The sequence below is a fragment of the Eschrichtius robustus genome, chromosome 1 (genome assembly GCF_028021215.1).
Source record: "Eschrichtius robustus isolate mEscRob2 chromosome 1, mEscRob2.pri, whole genome shotgun sequence".
NCBI classification, from domain to species: domain Eukaryota; kingdom Metazoa; phylum Chordata; class Mammalia; order Artiodactyla; family Eschrichtiidae; genus Eschrichtius; species Eschrichtius robustus.
The window spans coordinates 134,207,462-134,219,475 of record NC_090824.1 but is presented as its reverse complement, the minus strand read 5'-3'; the positions used below and the strand labels follow the sequence as shown (position 1 = coordinate 134,219,475).

Here is a 12,014-nt window from a genome sequence, read left to right as displayed (position 1 = left end):
ATTTCTCACACCCTTACAATCCGTCACCAAGAACAGCCATCCCTGAGCCCAAAATATATCTCAAGGGTCTGCAAGCTACAGCCCCAGCACCAAATCCAGCTTACCACCTGCTTTTGTTCAGTTCACCAGTTAAGACAAGGTTTACCTTTTTAAATGGTTAGAAAATCAAAAGAAGAAGACTATTTCATGACACATGGAAATCACATGAAATTCAAATTTCAGTATCCGTAAATAAAGTTTCATCGGCACACAGCCACACTTCATTCATTCACATATTGTCTGTGGCTGCTTTTCCACTACAACAGTAGAACTGAGTAGTTGCAATAGTCAACAAAGCCTAAACTATTTACTTTCTGGCCCTTTACAGAAAAAGTTTGGCAACCCGATATATCTTTACTCTCTCTATTCCCCTCCACCTCTGCTTCTCTCTCTGGTCTGCCAAGTCGCCATCATCTCTTGCCTGCAAGACTACAAAAGCCTCCTCACCGGTCCCCCACTTTCTCTCTTGTCCCCCAACCCAGCTCTATACTCCCATCTAGACTCTACACAGCAACCAGAAAAACTGCTGTAAAAACAAAAGTGCATCATGTCATCACTTTCAATATCTAATCAGCTCCTCCATGGCATACAGGGCCCTGCCTGGTCCAGCCCTGCCCACCTCCCCAGCCTCACCTCCTCCCACTGACCTCTCATCAGGGTCTCTTACAATGAGACCCTCTTCCCTACCTCACAGGGTTTTTGCAAACACAGTTCCTTCTTCCTGGATGACATCCTGAGGGTCACCTTGGCAGAAAAGCTGGGTTGGAGGTCTGCCACTGTAAGGATGTCCCTGTTCTGCGTTGCAGTTTGTTTACCTCGTGTCATGCTGGGACCTCCCTGAGCAGGAACCACGTCTGCTTTATTTACTATTGGATCCTTAGTTCTACCAAAGGCTTGGCACATAATGAGTGTTCAAAGCACTGTTCAATGAATGAATGAATGAATGAATGAATGAATGCCTGTGTGTTTAGATAGATAGAGAGATGGATGGATGAATGTTTGTATATAGAAAATGGGTCTGGAAGTGTGATAGTAAACCCAACTCTGGGGCATGGGGATGAAGGTAAAGGTCTACTTCCACCTTCTAGTTGATGTACTTCTATAACTTTGACAACGAGCATGTAATTCTTTTGTATTAACAAACGAAAAAGGAAAAGAGCAACATAAAGATTTATGTGGGTTTTAGACCAGGCTCTATCACTGACTTGCTAGGCTCCCTAGAGCAAGCCCATTGCCTCTCAGGGTCTTCATCTCCTTAACCCTCAAAGGAAGGTCCTGGTCTCCTTCCTGTGCTATGACCACGATCACATGCTGGGCTGGTGTGGTCACGAGAAGCTTCATGGAAGGAGTGAGCCCTGGTGTTTTAGAAGATGACTCTGGAGTCGGAGATATAGGTTCAAATCCAGACTCTGCCACTTCCTAGCCATGCGACTTTGGGAAAACATCCTCTCTGAGTCTCAGTTTGCTCATTTGTGCAATAGGAATTTAAACTCTACCCTCATAGGATGATTATAGGACTCAACTGAGCAAAATTATCTAAACTGTCCTAGTTAGTATAGGTGCTCTGTAAATGGAGTCTGGGGAAAGAGTCGAGGGGATCTCCAGAGTTCCCTGGGAATCCTGTTGGCCTTCCTTTTTCCTGATAATGAGTCAGTTTGGGCCTTTGGAGTTCAAGGCTGTCCACTGGGCACTGCTCCCCAGCCCCGTGATCCCACCCAAGAGAAGAAATCAATTCTTCCTCTCAAAGTGATTTCTGTGTGAGTCAAGACGGCAGTGTGTCATCAGCGCCAGCCCGGCAGAGTGGGGCTGGCATCCGCAGCTTGCTTCCCTTATGGCTTATAGGAAGAACAAGGAAGAGGGAGAACAGGACAGAGCAGAGCCCCTGGCCTCCCCAAGCCAGACCATCCCCACCGAGGCACCCTCTCCACACTGAAGTCAGGGCATCAGAACCGGAGGAGGCAAAACCAGAGAGAATGTAGACATCTCAGTAGATCTGAGAACATGGTGACTTTTGCTACAGCAGCTGGCCTGCCTCTCACACCCTCTTCTGGCTAAGGGGCCACCACAAAATGAGTTTGCATCTTCCAGGGTTCAACAGCCACTTGACAAGGCAGTGTGACACCATCTCAGAACTGGAAGTGTGTGCAGAGGCTATATACGCATGTGGGTGTACACGGGAGGTACACACACACACACACACCCCATCAGAAACACAGAGCCCTGAGAAAAAGTGAAAGCTACACCTAGCTCAGAAGAGGTCTGGCCAGAAAAAAAGGATTCAAAGGAGGGGAGCGGAGAGAGGAAGGGAAGGCATGAGAGAGCATAAGACCAAATCAGAGGGCGGATCCCAGGTCAAGCCCTGGCAGGCCTGCGGCACACATATCTGCATTCACCCAACTTCTGCGGAGTCCTGTTAAGTGCCTACCTAGATATGTCTGGAAACCCCATCCCTTCCAGAAGCCTTTCCAGACTTCACTCAAGGAAGGGTCCACTTACTTCAGATGTGTTCTACCTAAACACCTCCCTGCCTTCACATTCTTTAGGTTTCTACCCTGAAAGAGGTTCACCCTGGCAGAACAAGGCTGCAGACCCCTCTCCACCTAAGCACCAGCCCCCCTGGATCTCCAGGGATTCCTCCTCGTGAGTGTAGCAGGCGCCACCGGTCCTCAGAGCTTGAAGGCTCCTTGGAGTTCACCTGTCCAGTGCCCACTTCCATGCCCATCACAGAGATGGGAATCTGAGCCTAGAGAAACGAGTGTAGGCTGCCACGCTCAGTCATCAGTCACCATGAGAGGTGACTAAGGGCCTGCTCACAAGTGGCCCTGGGCCTCAATTCCTCACCTGTTAAATGGCATCATCAGGTTGCCTTGCCTGCCCCAGGGTACAGTATGAGCTCAGGTACAGCAGACAGGCCTAGGTTCAGATTCTAACTCGGAAGCCTTGCTAGACACATGATCAAGTTTAAATGACTTAACCTCTTTGAGATTTGATTCCACATCCCTAAAAAGCGGGTAACAATCCTACCCCACAGAACTGCTGTAAGAATAAAATAACATACACAGAGGACTTAAAGCCCCTAGCACTCAAACAGTGGTAACGATTATTACTACTTTTGTTATTATTGCCATGGGCATGGGGAAAAGGCCTCCTGGGATCCTCTGCACTGAGCCTCCTCTGACAGGCTATATACATCTATACATCTAGGTCCCTGGGAACAGTACTCTTTCTCTGACCCCCTTTGCTCCTAGGACCCCATCAGCACCCAAGCTCCAAAGCAGCAAATCACAATTCGGCTCCATCTCTGTGTCTGGCTCATTCCTGGTGGTCCTCTCTCCCTTCCTCTTCCCAGTGGGCTCAAGCCCCTACTGCCCCTGCTGCCACCACATCCCCCAGTACAGGGCCTCCCCCATAAGCACACATTCCAGTGTCTCCCCCATGGGAGGCCCAGTTCCTGGGAGCCTACACTGACTTAGGGTGACCTGGGAGCCCTGCCTCCCAGAGGTAGTATCTCTCCCTGCTCCAAGGTTCCCAACAAAAGATGTTTCTCAAACTCCACTCCCAGCGAGTTCCCTCCAACATACCCTCCCTAAGCCTCAGGAAGGCCAAAGGTCCAAAGACATTAGGGGTGTGGAGGAGGCTTTCATTCTCTGGACCACAAAGAGAATGAGGAAGAATGGGGGCAGCTGGCTGGGAGCACTGGGCAGAACTGGAGGGTGTGAGAGGGACTCCTGAAAGGCACGAGTGTGCTGAGGACCAGGCCTCTCGAAGAGTAAGAACTCTTAGCAATGGTTCCAACTGGGCTGCAAGGACAACTACTCTGGGATACCCAGGTCAGCCCTGCCCTCTCCCCAGCTCCCCACATGAATCCTCTGCCTTGCTGTGGGGACCCTTAGCACATCTTATCAGGCTCCAGAATGAGGGGTAAAGATTGTGTCTGCCTCCAGAGTGGCAGAAAGAGCTAGTTCTGGAGGGAGACAGCATCCCAGCCCCAGAATTTGCCAACTGCATGTCTTTGGGCACAGGACTTCTTTCTGGGCCTCAGTTTACCCATCTATACAATGGAGCTAATGATACCCTACCTCATAGGACTGCATCCAGCACAGCCCCACGCCCCCAAACCTGAAAACTCAATGCACCTATCTGGAATCTCTTACTGCAGGGGTGGCAGAACTGGGGTTGGCAGGCAAGGGATACATAAAGCACACGTGGCCCTCTCCCAGATGTTTGATCCATTCTGAGCCAATGAGACCAAAAGAAATCTCTCAAAGATCACATGGACCGGTTCCCACCCTCTTTGCCCTCCCCCAGGCCCTGACTATGCCTTCCCTCTTTTGCCAGTGGACCTCCCTGTCATTCCTGCCCTGGGGGTGTGGGAAAAGGACAGCAATGGAAGTGGCCACCCACTCAGAGGATAAGCTCATGGGCAGTGACATCATCCTGCCTGCCCTTCTTCCTCCTCCCCTGACCCCGTGACTCAGGGCCACGGGTTCAGGCTCTGTTAATCTCAGAGGCTGCTTGGATTTGGGTCATTTTTCTTCACATAGCACAAGCCCTGTATGTCCAACCAAGAAGCAGCCTGCAATAAGCCAGACACTTGTTCTACAACACTTTCTAGGAGTCTCTTTGGGTGCTGTGGAATCCCAATTTACAGCTCTATGATCACACTCAGTCTCTGACCCCAAACAGTATTGCTCAGCTCAGCATCAAACCCAAATCCTACTCCAAAGAATGAAGATTGACGACTCCGTAGAAGGTTACAGTAAAAGCATAGAGGAATTCCCACCAGAACTTTCAGAAGTCAACCTCAGCAGAATAAGGACACAGGCTCTACAGAAGGGACAACACTTCTATAACTGTCCTTTCCACAAATATTCATGCACCTGACCCAGCTATCAGGCATCTGAGTATCTCAGACATTCAGCCAGCCTGCTTCCATCGGGTGCCCAGACAGAGGTGCAGAGGGCTGAGGACAGGAAGGAAAAGTGGTCCTCAAATCCCAGAACCCCTTCTCATCCTAGGGCTTGCTTTAATGTAGGCTTCCCATCTCTAACAAGCTGGATTGTCTGATTTCTTGGAACACAGGAGTCTGGAATGAATTGGAAAGCTCACTGAAAGCAGGCAGGAGAAACCACCAGTGATGTCATTGAAGAGAGAAAAGAATTCCAAAGTCAGTCATGGGACCAATACAAGCATCAACTGAAGCCACTTAGTGCAAAGCTCACTCCCTCAAGAGTCCCCTTGCTATACAAGTCCTTAGTGCAAAAACTGATGTTCACAGTGCTGATCTGAAGTCATGAAGGAAAATTTCACTGACATCAGGAGTATCCTGATGTCAGACTGTGATATGTGTAATACAGCGGAGAAAGATTTCCATGCTTAATGGTTAACGTAAGTGTTAATGCTTAATCTCAGGAACTCCAGATATCAGGGAATATACTCACCCAAAATATTCCCATTTCCAAAAGAGCTGGAAATATGAGCCACCACTCATACCCACAGCCTCAGAGCCGTGCCACTCAGATCAGCCCAACCCATTGGACATGTTTAGAGTTAAAATTCAAGTTTAGACTTCAATTTCTCTCAGCCTCCAAAAGCACCCACCTGTGTGCAGGCCCCCAAACTATAAGGAAGGCTGCACAGCATCAGATTTCCTAGGGACTTCTGGGAGGCGAGAGGGAGTCAGAGAGGAGGCTGAACTAAATAAAGAACTCTCTTAAAAACAGAACAGCTTCATTACTTTCTAATATAGAAGCTAACTGCTAAAGACAAGCATGTAAGAGAAGGACCTAGGGCCTTCATTTAATGATGAAATCAGACTTATTTACAATTATCCACATCCAATTTGAAGGTAGTTTTTCTCAATTAAGTCAAACAAACCCTCCCAACTCCCCAATGGTTTTTGCCTTCCTATTTGCTTAATGTTTTCCTCGATGATAGATCCCATATCTGAGTCATCCATCACACATTTCTCATTAGGGCAGGTTTGGCTTAGAAAGAAATCCCCTTTTCTGGCGTTTCACTGCCTTAGGCCCCCAAACCTGCCAATTCGCTAGCTAAGCAGCAATAGAGGACTTGGGACACTGGGATTCAATCCCCTCCCCTCTAGTGTGTCCCCACCCTGGGTCCCTACCTTTCCTCCACCCCCTCTCCATCCTACCCCACCCACCATCTCCCTGAGACTTCCCAAGCCCAAATGGCCCCACCCCTGCTCCCTCATGCTCTGCCTCCCAGCCCCCAACACCTATGCATCCCTTCACCCAGGCCAGCTGTCCCTGCCCATCCTTCTCAGAATCTGTCCCCTCGTGCCCACTGCTGCCCGTGGAAGCCCTCCAGTGGCCCACTACTTCATCCTTCTGGGCCAGGCAGAATGGACCCCCACTCCCCGATCCAGCCCCTCGCCCTCCTCTCCCTGGCACCTCCCCCTCCTCAGAACTAGTGGTCAGGTCAGGATGTTTTCCTCTGCAGGGACTCCGGGAGACTCTACTTCCCTCCTAGCTCCAGCTAGCGGCTTCGTGAAGCTTTCCAGAATCAACACAATGACAGATCTGCCTCTATTCCCCCTGCACACCCAGGGCCTCCGCGATCACAGCCACCCGCCCAGCCTCCTCCGGCGGTTTCCCGAGGGAGGGCAGGTCCCACACTGCCCCAGGCCCCGCCGGCCAGGGAGGGGAGGCAAGGTTGGGGGCGGGGCTGGACTCTGATAGCCCCCTGCCGCCTCCGGGACCCAGAACCGGGGTTCACCGTGCTCCCCGCGCGGAGGACAGCCCGGGCCCGGGGAGAGGGCTGGGGTGGGGGCGCCCTGCGAGAGACGGGGCTCACCGCCCGCTCTAGCAGCCCTGCAGCAGGCACGCTGCCCGGCAGCCCGGGGCAGGACTCGGCCGCAAACAAAGGCCGCCCGGAAGCGCGCCGAGCCCGCCACGCAAGCACTCACCGCGCCGCGCCTGACTCCCGGGACTCGGGGACGCGGCGGAGCGCTGCCGAGTCGCCGCCGCCGCCGCGAGGCCGGGCGCGAAAGGGGTCCGGGGGCGTCCCCGGGAGTCCGAGGGGCGGGGCGGGCTGGAGGAAGCTGCAGGCCCGGAAAGGCGGCCCGGGTGCGCCCCAGAGGCAGGATTGGCCCCGCGGCGAAGGTTTGGGGCAGAGGCCTGAGCCCGCCCGCTGGGCAGGGCACCCGGCCGGGACCCGCCCCTGACCCGGGTCCAGACCCACGCGGGGGCCCTCGTAAAGGGGCGCTGGTCTGATCTCTGCCCATCTCCCACCCTGTCCCACCCTCCCAAGATCCGAAGTTTATTTTCTGCTAGGGGGACAGGTGAATGGTCACTGACCACCCCGGCTCCCCCTCCAGGCCGCTGGCAGCAGAGCCGGAGCTCGGATCTGGCTGTCTGACCCCCAGTCCAGTGTTCTCCACCACCAGGCTGGTACCGTGGCCTGGAAAGGGTTAATTCGACTATGAGGCATTGAGAGCTGCTGGGAGCTCTCTATAAATACAGTGTGTCGTGGGCGCCTGAGCCAACCGCAGGGTAATTTCCACCTAGCTGGTTTTCCCCTTTTCCTTCCACCCCCGGCCACCCGGCCAGCCCTGCCCCCAGCCCCATGCCAGGCTAGTGGCCACCCCAGGCCCCCAAAGGGGGAGCAGCTCTGACACGCCCCCAACCCCCTCCCCATGACCTGGGGCTCTGTCTTTATAGGAACGAGTTCCAGCCTGGGAGGAGATAGGGGGGTCAGGCTTGAACCTCCAACCTGGGGAGAGATGGGGGTCAGGCCTCTGCCTCGGCACATGCGGCCCCTGCACCTGTTCTCTGACCTGTTCTCCATTAGTTACAGACAGCAACAGCTAAAGTGTAGCAGGCTTCTGTGGGCCAGGGTAGAGGCTAGGAGCTTTCCATGTGCGGCCTCTTTAAATCCTCACAACAGCTGGACCATGTAGATAACATTATCCCCATTTTACAGGTGAGAAAACTGAGGCTCAGAGAGATTAAAGGGACTCCAATTTATCTTACGGCCAGACCCACCACCAAGTGCCAGCAGCAATATGGGAGAGGGCTTAGGAAACATGCATGGATACATGTTCATCTCTGTGTGTCAGCCACTGTTTTAAGCTCTTTATCATTTTATCTCATTTCATCTTTCCAGCAATGCAATGAGGTAACTGCTATTATTATCCTCATTTTCACAAATAAGGAAATTAAGACACAAGGAGATAGGTAACTTACTTAAGGATATCCAACCATTAAGTGGAGGAACCAAGATTTGCCCCCTTGAATGTAAGTGCTGAATTCAAACTTAATTGTAGTGTGTTTGTGTGTGGCAGTGAGGCATGGGTGTGTGTATTTGTGAACACCTGTGAGTAACTCTCTGCATCTAAGTGCACATGTGTTTCTGAATGTAAGTTTGATAGCGGCTGTGTCTGTGTGACTGCTCCTAGGGATGGGGCAGAGAGTGGAGGGATCAAGGCCAGGCCATCTGGTCCAGAGTTCTTGCAGGTCATCAGCCTTCCCTCCAATCCACACTGCTTCTCTCTGCTCTGTCCAGCCCTGTCCAGCCTGGCCCTGGCCTCACAGTTCTCAGGATGAGTAGCCCTGAATAGGCCTCAAGACCTGGGGGAGAAGCATCCCAGGGAGAGGGGCCCCTGAGCTGAGAGATCCAGGAGCCCCACAGCAGGACTTAGAACTAATCTAGAGGAGTTTGCTTTCCTTTCCTCGACCAGGAGTCAGTCCTGTGCTTTGTGCCCCAAGGTGGTGACACAGGTCCTGTCCCAGAGGACTAACAGTCTGGCAGGGAAGGCACAATTCAGCCGTGATGGACAGTGAAGGAACAGCACAGGGTAGTTTATAGCATAAACTATATAGTATATAGTTTATGGCAGAGGCTTGGGGAAGACCTTTATCATAATTGCTAGAGAGATCAGGTCAGGAGGGAAGGAAATGAGTACTGGCTGTCATTCCTGGAAGCAGTGGCTTAAGAAGGTGCTGATACCCCCAGAAAGGGCAAACACTGTGGGCAGGGGATAGGCAGAGTGTCTGTAGGACAGGCTCAGCTGCGACTCAGACATTTGGCCCTGGACACAAACATCTAGACCATCCCAGCACACAGGAATCTCCTCAGGTCAGGGAATGTTTGTTCTATGCCTAATTGAAAATACAGTCTTCCTCAGACTCCCCTGCAGCTAGAGGCAGTCGCATGAACTAATGTGGCCAATGAGATGGAAGTGAAATTCACTGGTTGGGGCTTCAGGGAAAGCCCTTTGTTAAAGGAGATTGTTGACACTATAGAAAACATCATGGTGGTTCCTCAAAAAACTAAAGATAGAACTACCATAGGATCCAACAATTCTACTTCTGGGTGTATCCAAAAGAATTGAAATTAGGGTCTCAGAGATATTTGTACACCCATATTCATAGCAGCATTATTCACAATAGCCAAAAGGTGGAAGCAACGCAAGTGTCCATCAATAAAATGGAATATTATTCAGCCTTAAAAAGGAAGGAAATTCTGACACATGATAGAACATGGATGAACCTTGAGGACATTATGCTAAGTGAAGAAAGCCAGCCACAGAAAGACAAATATTGTATGATTCCACTTATATGAGGTACTAATGTAGTCAAATTCAGAGAGAGAGAATGTAGAATGGTGGTTGCCAGGGACTGGGAGAGGGAGAATGGGGAGTTATTGTTTAATGGGTACAGAGTTTCGGTTTTGCTGAAAGGAGACTGGAGATTGATAGCACAACAATGTGAATGCACTTACTACTGAACTATACACTTAAAAGTGGCTAAGATAAATTTTATGTTGTGTTTATTTTTCCACAATTAAAAAAATAGAAAAGAGCAGGCTTAGCTGGCATGAGCCTTGCCTTTTGCCTTTCATTCCCTTTTCTCTTTGTGCCTGAAGTGCAGGCACAAAACCAGACAGTAAAGCAGCCATCTTGCAACCATTAGGACAAAAGCTAAGTATGGGTGGCAGAGGAGAAAGTCAGAAGGAACCTGGTTCCTGAAGGCATTGTGGAGCTGCCACCCTGGCCCCGGATTGCTTCCAGCCCTTGGCCTGGCCCTCGAATTGCCATTGCTCACTCAGGATTGATGAGGGAGGAACGGTGACCCTTCATAGTCTTGTCCTCCCCAGGCTACCTATAAGGAACATCAGACCACCATTCTGGCAAAGGGAAGGGGTGTTCTGACCCTCTTATTACTCTCCCCAGGACAGAAATTCTGAGTTCATGGTGAAATTCAAAGACAATTTCCTTTGGCCTCCTTTGACATACAAAAGGACAAGTGTCTCCCTCGTCTGTTTGAATACTCTTAAATCCAGCAACTGGATTCCTTAACCTAGCTTTAAAGTGGGGGCTATACAGATGTTTTCGGCTCTATAGAACAGCTAAGCAGTCCATCTTTCAGAAAGCAGCTTAGAGACATTGACATGCCTCACCTAAGGACAATACTCAAAATCTTTCATGTCTGTAAGAAAGAAAAATCAATTCTTGGTAGCACTGGGGTTTAAGGCCCAATTTGAGCATTTGTTCTGAGGATCCCTGTGACACCAGTATTTGGCATTGGCCTACCTCCACTCAGGCTGGTTGCTGCAAATCACCTCCTGAGTTGTCTGCATTTTCAGGCCTCAAGTCCTTGATGTCTTGGCAAGGCCACATCCCCCAACCTGCCCCGCTCACTCCCAGCCAGCCCAGACTGTCTATGTCGACTCTGTTTCCCTGAATGAATGGATCCAGTGTAGAGTTGAATATGGTGTAGAGTGACTACTGCAGGTTCCTGCTAGAAAGTTTCTTATTTCTGGTACTTGAGTGTTGGAGTAGACTTCAGGTGTCTAGATCCAAATACTTCCAGCTGGAAGCTTCTGGCTGGCAAAATAAAATAATAACATTTATTATTAAATGATTATTAAAATAATAATCTGGGAGGATCATCTGGGAACACTTCACCCCCAACACACACACACACACATACTACAAAGTAACAAAACACTCCCTAACCCCTAACCAGTCTTGTATAACTAGCTACCTCTAACTGACCCACCATCCCTTCTTCATTATCTGTCCCAGGTGGAGCCATTCAGCCCCCTCCCCCTTGCCTCCTCTTTCTCCATAACCCAGGCTTACAATGTTCCCAGTCCTAGGAATCCATCTCAGAGCCTGTATCCTGCTGCTGGAGGGTCAGGGTCCTCCTCGCAATAGGAGGGTTGGGCCAGAATTAAAGAACAAAATGAGAACATAAAAACTGCACCATAATGCCAAGGGAAATCTGTCATCACGATGGGAGTTGGGTTTTTTCTAATGACTTCTAATCACGTGAAAGTAGTTGAGTTATTAGCACTTGCAGGGCCCTGAGAGCGAGCACCTTCTTCAAGTTTGCATCATAGATGCCTCATTTAGGGCACCCTCACCCTAGTCCTGCTCTTAGGTTTGGCCTATGACAGACTCAGAGAAGAGTGCACATAACAGGATGACAAAGAGTTCCAGCTGGAAGAATAAGGCACGGAGAACGAGGCGTCCAGCATCTGAAGTCGGCAGTGGAGATCCTTGTAAGGAAGACAGTGGATAAACCTCTTGAAATCCAGACATCCCAATCTCAATCCAGGTGCTAAGCCTTAAGTACTAATGTTGCTGTTTTCAGTCACATGTTCTCAGTATGGTCATTTGGTTTTAGTTGGGCTTGAGAAAGTGTGCCTGGGCGTCTTCAGGACATCTTACCATAGTCCCAGTCTTGGTAGGGACACAAGGGAAGGCTTCACTGCCCCAGTGCTGAGAACAATTTATTCAGTCCTCCCTTATGGGTCATTCTTAACCTGCCAGTTCTTTATGTCAATCTCTAATTTCTGGGGCAGGACCACCGATTGCCAGTCCTGGCCCCCTTTCCCTCCCTGTCTTCTCTCAGCCCACTGGCCCTCTCTTTGGAAGAAATACATTGTGATGGCAGTCACCTCTCTCGGACCATGTCTTGACCACTGCCAGGTCTCCACTTGGG

General features: G+C 50.6%; 1 protein-coding gene across 1 annotated transcript in view; it reads right to left on the bottom strand.

The window, feature by feature from the left end:
- CD276 (CD276 molecule) overlaps positions 1–7,198 on the bottom strand; it is a 30,765-nt gene extending 23,567 nt beyond the window's left edge. Inside the window, exon 1 of the mRNA XM_068555175.1 lies at positions 6,971–7,198. The gene's annotated coding sequence lies outside the window, so the exon portion shown is untranslated. The remainder of the gene's footprint in view (positions 1–6,970) is intronic.
- Between the last annotated feature and the right edge of the window lie 4,816 nt (positions 7,199–12,014).